Source organism: Pteropus alecto, unplaced genomic scaffold, assembly GCF_000325575.1.
Source record: "Pteropus alecto unplaced genomic scaffold, ASM32557v1 scaffold281, whole genome shotgun sequence".
Lineage (NCBI taxonomy): Eukaryota > Metazoa > Chordata > Mammalia > Chiroptera > Pteropodidae > Pteropus > Pteropus alecto.
The window spans coordinates 281,274-291,368 of NW_006431909.1; the positions used below are offsets into that span (position 1 = coordinate 281,274).

A 10,095-nucleotide genomic window follows, 5' to 3' on the forward strand; every position below is an offset into this window, starting at 1 on the left:
GCTCTACTAAGGAAATCACATCAGGCTTAGAAATAGATAGTCCTATTTTTAAGAAAAAATAATAAGACATATCATGCTGTTCCTGAATTCAAACTCAGTCAAGAAAACAGGCAACTACATGAAGGACAAGATTTAAAGGTACGAAGAATGGAGAAGACAAAGATATCGCAAAGAGCTGCCCATCTCCTATACAGCACAAAGGAACTCTGTATGAAATAGAAATACATCCAGAAAATTGAAAGATACACCTAAAATTCACAAGTTATTTGGGGATAGATACCCTTACCTAGTAAGACAAGGTTGCTATAGTTTTCCATCATCACATCTCTGTACAAATCCCTCTGAGCAGGGTTCAGATAGTCCCACTCCTCCTGAGAGAAGTCTACAGCTACATCCCTGAAAGTCAGCAACCACTGAAATGACAAAACCATGTAGTACTGCTGAAATTAAAAGAAATGTTTTTAAGATGAAAGAAGAGATAGAAAAGGATACTGAGGGATATAGACAATGCACCGAGCATCCTTGGGACAGGCCAAGGATGTAGCAGGGTAAAAAACTTAGTATAAATAGAATAAAGTACCTCCATCTTCTTGAATATTCCTGTCGCTGCAGACAACCTTCTTCATATAATGACACATTCCAATTATCACATGGCTAGGGCTAAGACTGAAAGAAACACAATTATTTGTAGTTTCCCAAAGTAATGAAATAGAGTACAAAAATACTCAGCAACCTGTAAGCCTGGCACATTACTATTTATTTTAATGATCATCCGTGACTTACCAATATTTTTAATGTGGAAATTTTCAAACACATGGCAAAGTTGAAAGGACTGTATAGAATAAACCTGATGTGCTAATTACTACTTACAATAAACTCCTAAATATGAGCTCCTCTCTTCACTTCTCACCTATTAAAGGAAGAGATAATCTTCCTAAAATATTTACCAAACATAAAGTTCACATAAGAGAATTTTAATTAAAATACAGACTAAATACTAAAAATCTTTATTGTTAGATAATATAAAAGCATTTTTCCTTATAATGCAGATTCTTTAATAAACTTTTTTGAAATGGCTGTATCTTTCATTTTAGGAAGGCGAGACATAACCATTCCATTATTTTATATATTTAGCTTGAACAAGATCTCTGAGTTCCTTTACAGCTTTGAAAGTCAACAATTCTCAAAAACTTATGCATCTGGCTAATTTTACTTGTTAAAAATGTCAAAACTAAAGAAAACCTAATAGTATATTGTTTAGAATATATAGTAAAACAATTACGAAAAACAAGAAAATAACAACTACAAAATTTTCTTTATTAACAGGTTACCCTTTCAGAGGGAGGGGTGGGTACAGAAGTATCTTAACTAGTCCTTCCTACTCTAGGTGGTAGGTACATGAGTGTTTTACTACTCTTTTTAAATATGAAATACTTCATGCCTTTTTTTAAAGATGGAACTCAAAAATTAAAGAAAAATAAACAGGCTTGTGAAGATCAATTATCCCATTTCATTAAACCACAATTCTGATAAAGGAGGCTCTAGAATTTCCCTCAATGGAATATATTTAGGCTCCATCATAGAGCACTGCACGCAAATGTGAACAATGCTAGAGAAAAGTGGGACACTAAGAAAAGTGATGGTGCTGCTGGGCACCACCGCTCATTTCCTGATTGAATGTAAGGATATGGGATGGGTTCATGAATGGAGCTTAGCTGAGCAAGGAAGTTTCTACATAAAGAAAATAAATGTTCGTGCAAATGAAAAAAAGATACTATATTTCAATAATGTAAATAAGTCATGGTGATGTAATGTACAGCATGGTGACTAAAGTTAAAATACTGCATCGTGGATGGAAGCAGCATGGTAATATGAGGAGACCGCCAGGTCTCTCCCCTTGAACTTAAAACAAGTTGGACAGCTATAATTCAACAAAGGATTCCCTGTTCAACACACAACCATATCTGAGAGATCCACACATTGAGACATCCAGAGCAAACAGGGCAGAAAAGAATGGAGTGGGAGAGGGGGAATACAAAGACAGAACCACAGACACAGTCCAGAACTCATACAGCCCAAGCAGAGGCAACAGCAGTGAAGGGTAGAGGTGCAACCCCCATTAGGCAAACGAGAGGGGGCAGGGACAGCAATTGTACGTGGATGGCTGGTACACATTGAAGCTGGGTCCAGGGTCGGGGCAGAGCAGCAGTGCAAAGAGTCACAACATTCCACAGCCTCACATCATCAAACAAAGGATTCTGCAGATGCAGGTACTTGTCCACCCTGTGGCTCACACAGAAGTAAAATCTTCCCTTGGGAGATCAAGAAAGAGGTGAAAAAAACTTTCCAGGCTAACTGGTCTGTACTAATTGTGGCAAACCCACTGGAGAAAACAGAACTGTAGATGCAGAAACCCACTTCCCTTCACCCACCCCTCTCCCACCCATAGTGGTGCGGCCTGGCACAGGCAGCTGGGTCAACTCAGACACAGTGGCTCTGCCAGAGACTTCTTGCTACAGGAAGGCGGGGCCAGGAACACAAAGGAAACCTATAGCCCGCCACTTCCAATCCACAGGAGAGGTACCCTGAAACTGAGATGACAGGGACACAAAGAGGATGCCCATCTCCTCACAGAATACAGGGCATTTTCTGCAGCTGAGGCAACACCAGCCCACAGATTCTGGAAGCCCCAGCAGTGCAAGTAGGAGAAAATAAAAACTTGCACTTTAGTACCACGCTTTACTTATCAACATCTTAAAATAGTGACATGTCAAATACTTTTTTAAAAAGCAGATTTCATTCCCATAAATGCCTAGGCAGAGAGATAACCCATCAAATATCATGAATAATCAAAGTAATAAGGTGGCTCAAAAAGAAAATTAAAAATCTCCAGAAAATAAACTTAAAGACATGGAAATACGTGATTTAAATGACAGAGAATTCAAGATTGCAGTTCTGAAAAAAATCTCAAAGAAATACAAGAAAACTCAGAAAGGCAGTTTAATGAACTCAGAAATAAAATCAACAAACAAAAGGAGTACTTTAACAAATTACTGAAACTATTAAAAAGAACAAAACAAATTCTGGAGATGAAGAACTCAATAAAGAAATGAAGACTGAACTAGCGAGCTTAAGAAATAGAGCAAACAAGATAGAGGAAAGAATTAGTCATATCAAAGGTAGAAATCTAGAAATGACTCAGATGGAAAAAGTGAGAGATTTGAGAGTAAAAAAAAATGAAAGAACTCTACAAGAACTATCTGACTCTATCAGAAAGATCAATATAAGAATAATGAGTATACCAGAAGATAAAGAGAGGGAGAAGGAAACAGAGAGCCTATTCAAACAAATAGTTGATGAGAACTTCCCATGGAGAGAACTGGATGCTTGAATCCAAGAATCTAACAGAACACGTACTTATCTCAATGCAAAAAGGCCTTCTTAAAGGCACATTTATTAAAACTGTCACAATTAATGACAAAGAAAGAATTCTCAAGCAGCCAGGGAAAAGAAGACAGTAAACTATAAAGGAAACCCCATTAGATTATCATCAGATATTTCAGCAGAAACCCTACAAGCTAGGAGACAGTGGAATCAAATATTAAAATAACTAAAAAGGAAATCATCGGCCTAAAATAATTTAACCAGAAAAGTTATTCTTTATATGAAGCAGAAACGAGCTTTTTTAGACATACGGAAGCTAAGGGAATTGACCACCAGAAGCCCTGCCTTACAATAAATACTTAAAGGTGCTCTTCCACCTAAAACAAAAAGACAAAAGGATACAATGCTACGAGTAAGATGACTAACAGACAAGCAATTGCAATCCTAGTTCACGATAAAGTATAAAACACTTAAATATAATACAAAGGTTAAAAGGAGCAAGAACACTTTTTAAAAAAGACAATAGCTACTGCAATTTGTAAATGAACACATAACAGAAAATGGAATAGCTTGTGATAACAAAAACACAAAAAAGAACAGGTAAAAAGCACATGCATAGCTGAATGGAGATAAGATGCAATCAGAAGAAAAAGGACCACTGTATAGATGAAATTTTATTTTACATAAACCTAATGGTAACCACAAGAAAAAAAATCTAATAAGACACTGAAACATAAAAAACATAAAAATAAAAATAAAAATAAATGGAGGAAAACATCGTAGAATACCACCAAACTAAAATAACAGAAACACAAGGGAAAAGAAACAATGGAGACACAGGACTACCAGAAAACATGACTAAAGAAAAAAATGACTATAGAAAATCCTCATACGTCAATAATCACCCTAAATGAAAATAGACTTAATTCACCAATTAAATGGTGCAGAATAACAGGATGGATCACAAAACAAAACCCAACCATATGCTCCCTTCAAGAGATACATCTCAGCTGCAATGACAAATACAGACTCAAAATGAAAGGGTGGAAAACAATACTCCAAGCAAATGGAATCCAGAGAAAAGCAGGTGTAGCTGTACTTATATCTGATGAAACAGACGTCAAGATAAAAAAGGTAATGAGAGACAAAGACGGACACTTCATAATGAAAAAGGAAGACGTAACACATATTAATATATATATATACACCTAATCTGAGAGCACCAAAATATATAAAGCAACTATTAACAAAACTACAGGGAGAAACTGACAAAAACAAATATATTAGAGAACCTAAATATCCCATTGATACCAATGGATAGATCATCCAAACAGAAAATCAATAAGGAAATATAGGCCTTAAATGACATGTTAGACCAAATGGACTAATATCTGTAACCGATATTTACAGAGCTTTTCATCCCAGAACACCAAAATATATATTCTTCTCTAGTGCACATGAACATTCTCAAAAACCATGTGCTAGGACACAAAACTAGCCTTATCAAATTTTAGAAGACTGAAATCATATCAAGCATATTTGCCGAACACAGCAATTTGAAACTAAAAATTAAATGCAGAAAGAAAGCTGGAAAAACCACAAATGAGTGGAGATTAAATAACATGCTACTAAATGACATCAAAAAATACATAGAGACAAATGAGAATGACAATATGACATCAAAATTTGGGGGATACGGCAAAAGGGTTAATAAGATGGTAGTTTATATCATTACAGGCCTACCTCCAGAAACAAGAAAATCTCAAATAAATGACTTAACATTTCACCTAAAGAACTAGAAAAAGAATAAACAAAGCCCCAAGTCAGTAGGAGAAAGAAAATAATAAAAATTAGAGCAGAATTAAATAAAATAGAAAACAAAAAGACAACAGAAAAAATTAACACGAGAACTGGTTCTTTGAAAAAAAAAAATTGACAAACCTCTGGCTAGAATCACTAAGAAAAAAAAGAGAAAAGACTCAAATGAACAAAATGAGAAATGAAAGAGAAGTTAAATGGATACCACAAAAATACGTAGGGCTATACAAGATCATTATGAAAGGCTATATGCTACCAAATTTGATAACGTAGAAAAAATACACAAGTTCTTAGGAATATGTAACCTTCTTAGACTAAACCATGAAAAAATTACATAATCTAAATAGACTGATCAACAGTAAGGAAATTAAGTCATCAAAAACTATCCAAAAAGTAAAAGTCCAGGACCAGATGGCTTCGACTAGTGAATTCTTCCAAACATTCAAATAACATTTAATATCATTTTCAAACTCTTTCAAAAAATTGAAGAGGCAATACTTCCTAATTCGTTTTATGAGGTCAACATTAACTGGATACCAAAACCTGGCAAAGATAAGACAAAAAATTACAGACCCCTATCTCTAATGAACATAGATGCAAAAATCCTCAACAAAATACTAGCAACTTGATTACAAAACACATTAAAAAAATAATATATCACCATCAAGTGGAGTTCATTCCAGGGGCACAAGGATGGTTCAACATGTGCAAATCAATCATTGTGATACATATTAACAAAATAAAAGATAAAAATCATATGATCAAACCAACAGATTTAAAAAAAAAGTTGACAAGATATAAAATCCACTTATGATTAAAATACTCATTAAAATGCTTATAGAAAGAAAATACCTCTCAACATATTAAAGGCCATATATGACAAATGTTCAGTCAATATCAATGGCAAAAAACTGAAAGTTTTGCCTCTAAGATCAGAAACAAGACAAGGTTGTCTACTCTCATCACTGTTATTCAACATTGCCCTAGAATTCCTAGCCAGAGCAATCAGGCAAGAGAAAGAAATAAAACATCCAAATTAGGAATGTAGAAGTAAAATTCTCACTTTATGAAGATGACATGAATCTTTATATAGAAAATCCTAAAGACTCCATCAAAAAACTATTAGAAACAGTAAACAAATACAGTTAAGTTGCAGGATACAAAATCAATGTACAAAAATCCACTGTGTTCCTATATACTACCAATGAAAATTCATTTAAAAAAATTCCACTTGCAATGACAAAACAAACAATAAATATTTTTTATAGAAAACATGGTGGAGTGAGAGATGTCCCCAGATCTCTCCCTGTGAAACAACAAGCTAAATATTGAAACTCAACAAAAACACGCAAACTGCATACCAACATGTCTGAGCGTAAGATCTGTACTAAGAGTTATGGCAGGTCAGAATCCCAGGTGTCGGGTGTTGGACTGGGAGAAACAAAGAAGCTGCCTCTTGCAGCTGGAGCTCCCTGTAGGAGGAGGGAGAGGGAGGGTGCAGGAGTTCCCTGAATAGCCCTGCCTGGAAGAGCTGTGAGTTCCATGCAGCCGGTGGAATTGCTCAGTCATCAGAGCAGAAGACAGAGAAGCGCGGACGTCAAAAAAAACAATTGATTTTTACAAACCGCAGTTGCAAAAATGAGGCAGAGTGGCAGCCCCCTTTCCCCAACCCAGAGGGCCCCTCCCCGCACACCCTCTGAGAGGAAACACCGCAGAGCTGCAGAGGAATCTGAGCAAACTCTATAGAAACTGTCACTAACACTGACAGGAACTGAGTCTGAGAGTAGAGAGTGTGACTAAACATCTATAAGGAAAAAAAAGGCATTATTAAGACTTTATATAAAACAGGGATCAAGAGGCTTAGATGCTGCCTACTGGAAACCGCCCCCACCCCACCCCCCCAAAAAAAACCTTCTTTGGCAACAGGTTAGAGAGACCATTATATAATAAATCTTTCTGGAAAAAAAAAAAAAAAAAAAAAAAGCAAAATACACTTCCATTAATGCCCAGGTGGAGAAATACTTCATTAAACACCACGAACAACCAAGGTGACAAGGCAGCTCAGAAAAAAAGAGAAAAATCTACAGAAAATAAGCTTACAGACATAGAAACATGCAACTTAAATGGCAGAGAATTCAGGATAGTACTTCTGAGAAAACTTAATGAGATCCATAACAAATCATATCAACAATTTCAGGAATCGAAAAAACAAATAGATGAGCAGAATGAGTTCTTTAGCAAGGATATTAAAACCCTCAAAAAGAACTGAATAGAACTTCTGGAGATAAAGAACACATTGCAAGAGTTGAAAAATGAAATAACAAGAGTCGACCAAATGGAGGAAAGGATCAGTGATATCACAGACAGAAATCTAGAAATAAATCAGAAGGAAGAAGTGAGAAACTGAAGAATGAAAAATAATGAAACAGAAATTCAAGAACTAACTGATATCATCAGGAGAGGAAACATAAGAATAACGGGAATTCTTGAAGGGGAAGAAAAGGAGCAGGGATTAGAAAGCATTTTCAGACAAATAGTGGATGAGAATTTCCCAAATGTAAGGAATGAGCTGGAGCTTGGAATTCAAGAAGTCAACAGAACACCCAATTATCTCAACCCAAAAAGGCCCTCACCAAGACACATCGTATTAAAATCATCAAAAACCAAGGACAATGAATTCCCAAGGCAGCTAAGGAAAAGAACATGGTAACCTATAAAAGAAAAGCTATTAGATTATCGTCGGACTTCTCAGCACAAACCTTACAAGCTAGAAAGGAGTGGAATTAAATATTCAAACTATCAAATAGAAGGAACTACCAGCCAAGAATAATGTATCCAGCTAAGCTCTCCTTTAGATATGAATGAGAAATTAAGACCTTTTCAGACATACAAAAATTCAAGGAATTCTCCACATGAGGCGAGCATTACAGTAAATACTGAAAGGGATAGCTCACCTAAAACAAAATGACAAAAAAAATACATAATTAGGAGTAAGGTGACTAGTAGGCTGACAGAAGCAGAGGAGTGTAACCTGTAAAAAACAGGGCATGATAAGTTTGAAAAATAAGAAGAAATTTGCTATAGCAATATACTAATGAACATTCAGCATATAAAAGGAAAAACTGGGACAACAATGACTGAAAAGGATAGGATTCAAAGATCCAAATTTGAAAAGGGGAATGAAGATAAGGCATGCGCAGAAGAAAATGGATGACTGTACATATATATAACTATTCTTTACATATTCGTAATGTTAACCACACACCAAAGATTCAGAACTGAAGTATGTAACATAAAACAAGAAGGACCAGAGAGAAGACTCACAAAACCCAACCAAAAAAGAAAACAGAAACACAAGGACAAGGAAGCAATGGAAACACCAAGCAACCAGAAAGCAAATGATAAAATGGCTAAAAGAAGACAAAATATTTCAAAAAGCACCCTAAATGTAAATGGACTGAACTCATCAATAAAAAGGCGCAGAGTCGCAGAATGGATTAAAAAACAAAACCTAAGCATGTGCTGCCACCAGGAGACACATCCCAGCTCCAAACACAAATATAGACTCAAAGTGAAAGGGTGGAAAATGATATTTTAAGCAAAAGGCATTCAGAGAAAAGCGGGAGTAGCAGTATTGGACAAAATAGACTTCAAAATTAAAGAGGTAAAGAAAGATACTAAGGGATACTTCATAATGATAAAGGGAATCATGCACCAATAAGACATAACAATTATTAATATCTACGCTCCCAATCAGGGAGCCCCAAAATATGTAAAGCAATTAATTATTAACAGAACTAAAGAGAGAAACAGACCAAAACACTATTGTTGTAGTAGGGAACCTATATACCCCACTGTCAGATATGGACAGATCATCCAAACAGAAAATCAATAAGGAAATAACATCCTTAAAGGACACTTTAGAACAACTGGACATAATTGACATTTACAGAGCCTTCCATCCCAAAACAGCTACATATACATTCTTCTTAGTACACATGGAACATTCTCAAGGATTGACCACATACTAGAACACAGAGATAGCCTCAACAAATATAAGAGGGTTGAAATCATACCAACCATATTCTCTGATCATAATGCTTTGAAACTAGAGATCAAGTGTAAAAAGAAAGCAGAAAGAACCACACCTACATGGAGATTAAACAACATACTATTGAAGAATAACTGGGTCAGAGAAGAAATAAAAAGGGAGATCAAGTAATACATAGAAACAAATGATAATGATAGTACAACACATCAAAACTTTTGGGACACAGCAAAAGTGGTCATAAGAGGAAAGTTCATATCATTACAGGCCCACCTCCAAGAACAAGAATGAGCACAAATAAACAACTAAACGCTTCATCTTAAAAAACTAGAAAAGTAAGAACAAATGAGGCCTAAAGTCAACAGAAGGAAAGAAATCAACAAAATTAAAGCAGAAATAAATGAAATTGAAAAAAAAATAGAAAAAATAAATGCAACAAAGAGCTGGTTCTTTGAGGTTAATATAATTGACAAACCCCTGCCTAGATTCACTAGAGAAAAAGGAAAAAGGACACAAATAAACAAAATCAGGTATGAAAGAGGGGAAATTACGACAGACACCACAGATATACAAAGGATCATACAAGAATACTATGGAAAAGTATATAACACCAAATTTATGAACCAGTACTTAGAAAAATACAACTTTCCTAGACTGAATTAAGAAGTGGAAATGGAAACAATCATCAAAAACCTACCAAAAAGTTAAAGTCCAGGACCAGATGGCTTCACCAGTGAATTCTAACAAACATTCAAAAAAGACTTAATACCTATTCTCCTCAAACTCTTCCAAAAAATCGAAGAGGAGGCAATACTCCCCAACTCATTTTATGAGGCCAATATTAA

General features: G+C 35.4%; 1 long non-coding RNA gene across 1 annotated transcript in view; it reads right to left on the bottom strand.

The window, feature by feature from the left end:
- Positions 1 to 10,095, bottom strand: part of LOC102879886 — an 18,455-nt gene continuing 8,360 nt past the window's right edge. The window contains exons 3-5 of the long non-coding RNA XR_003043451.1: positions 581 to 666; positions 287 to 413; positions 1 to 42 (exon numbers count right to left, since the gene is read on the bottom strand). This is a non-coding gene — a long non-coding RNA (uncharacterized LOC102879886). The remainder of the gene's footprint in view (positions 43 to 286; positions 414 to 580; positions 667 to 10,095) is intronic.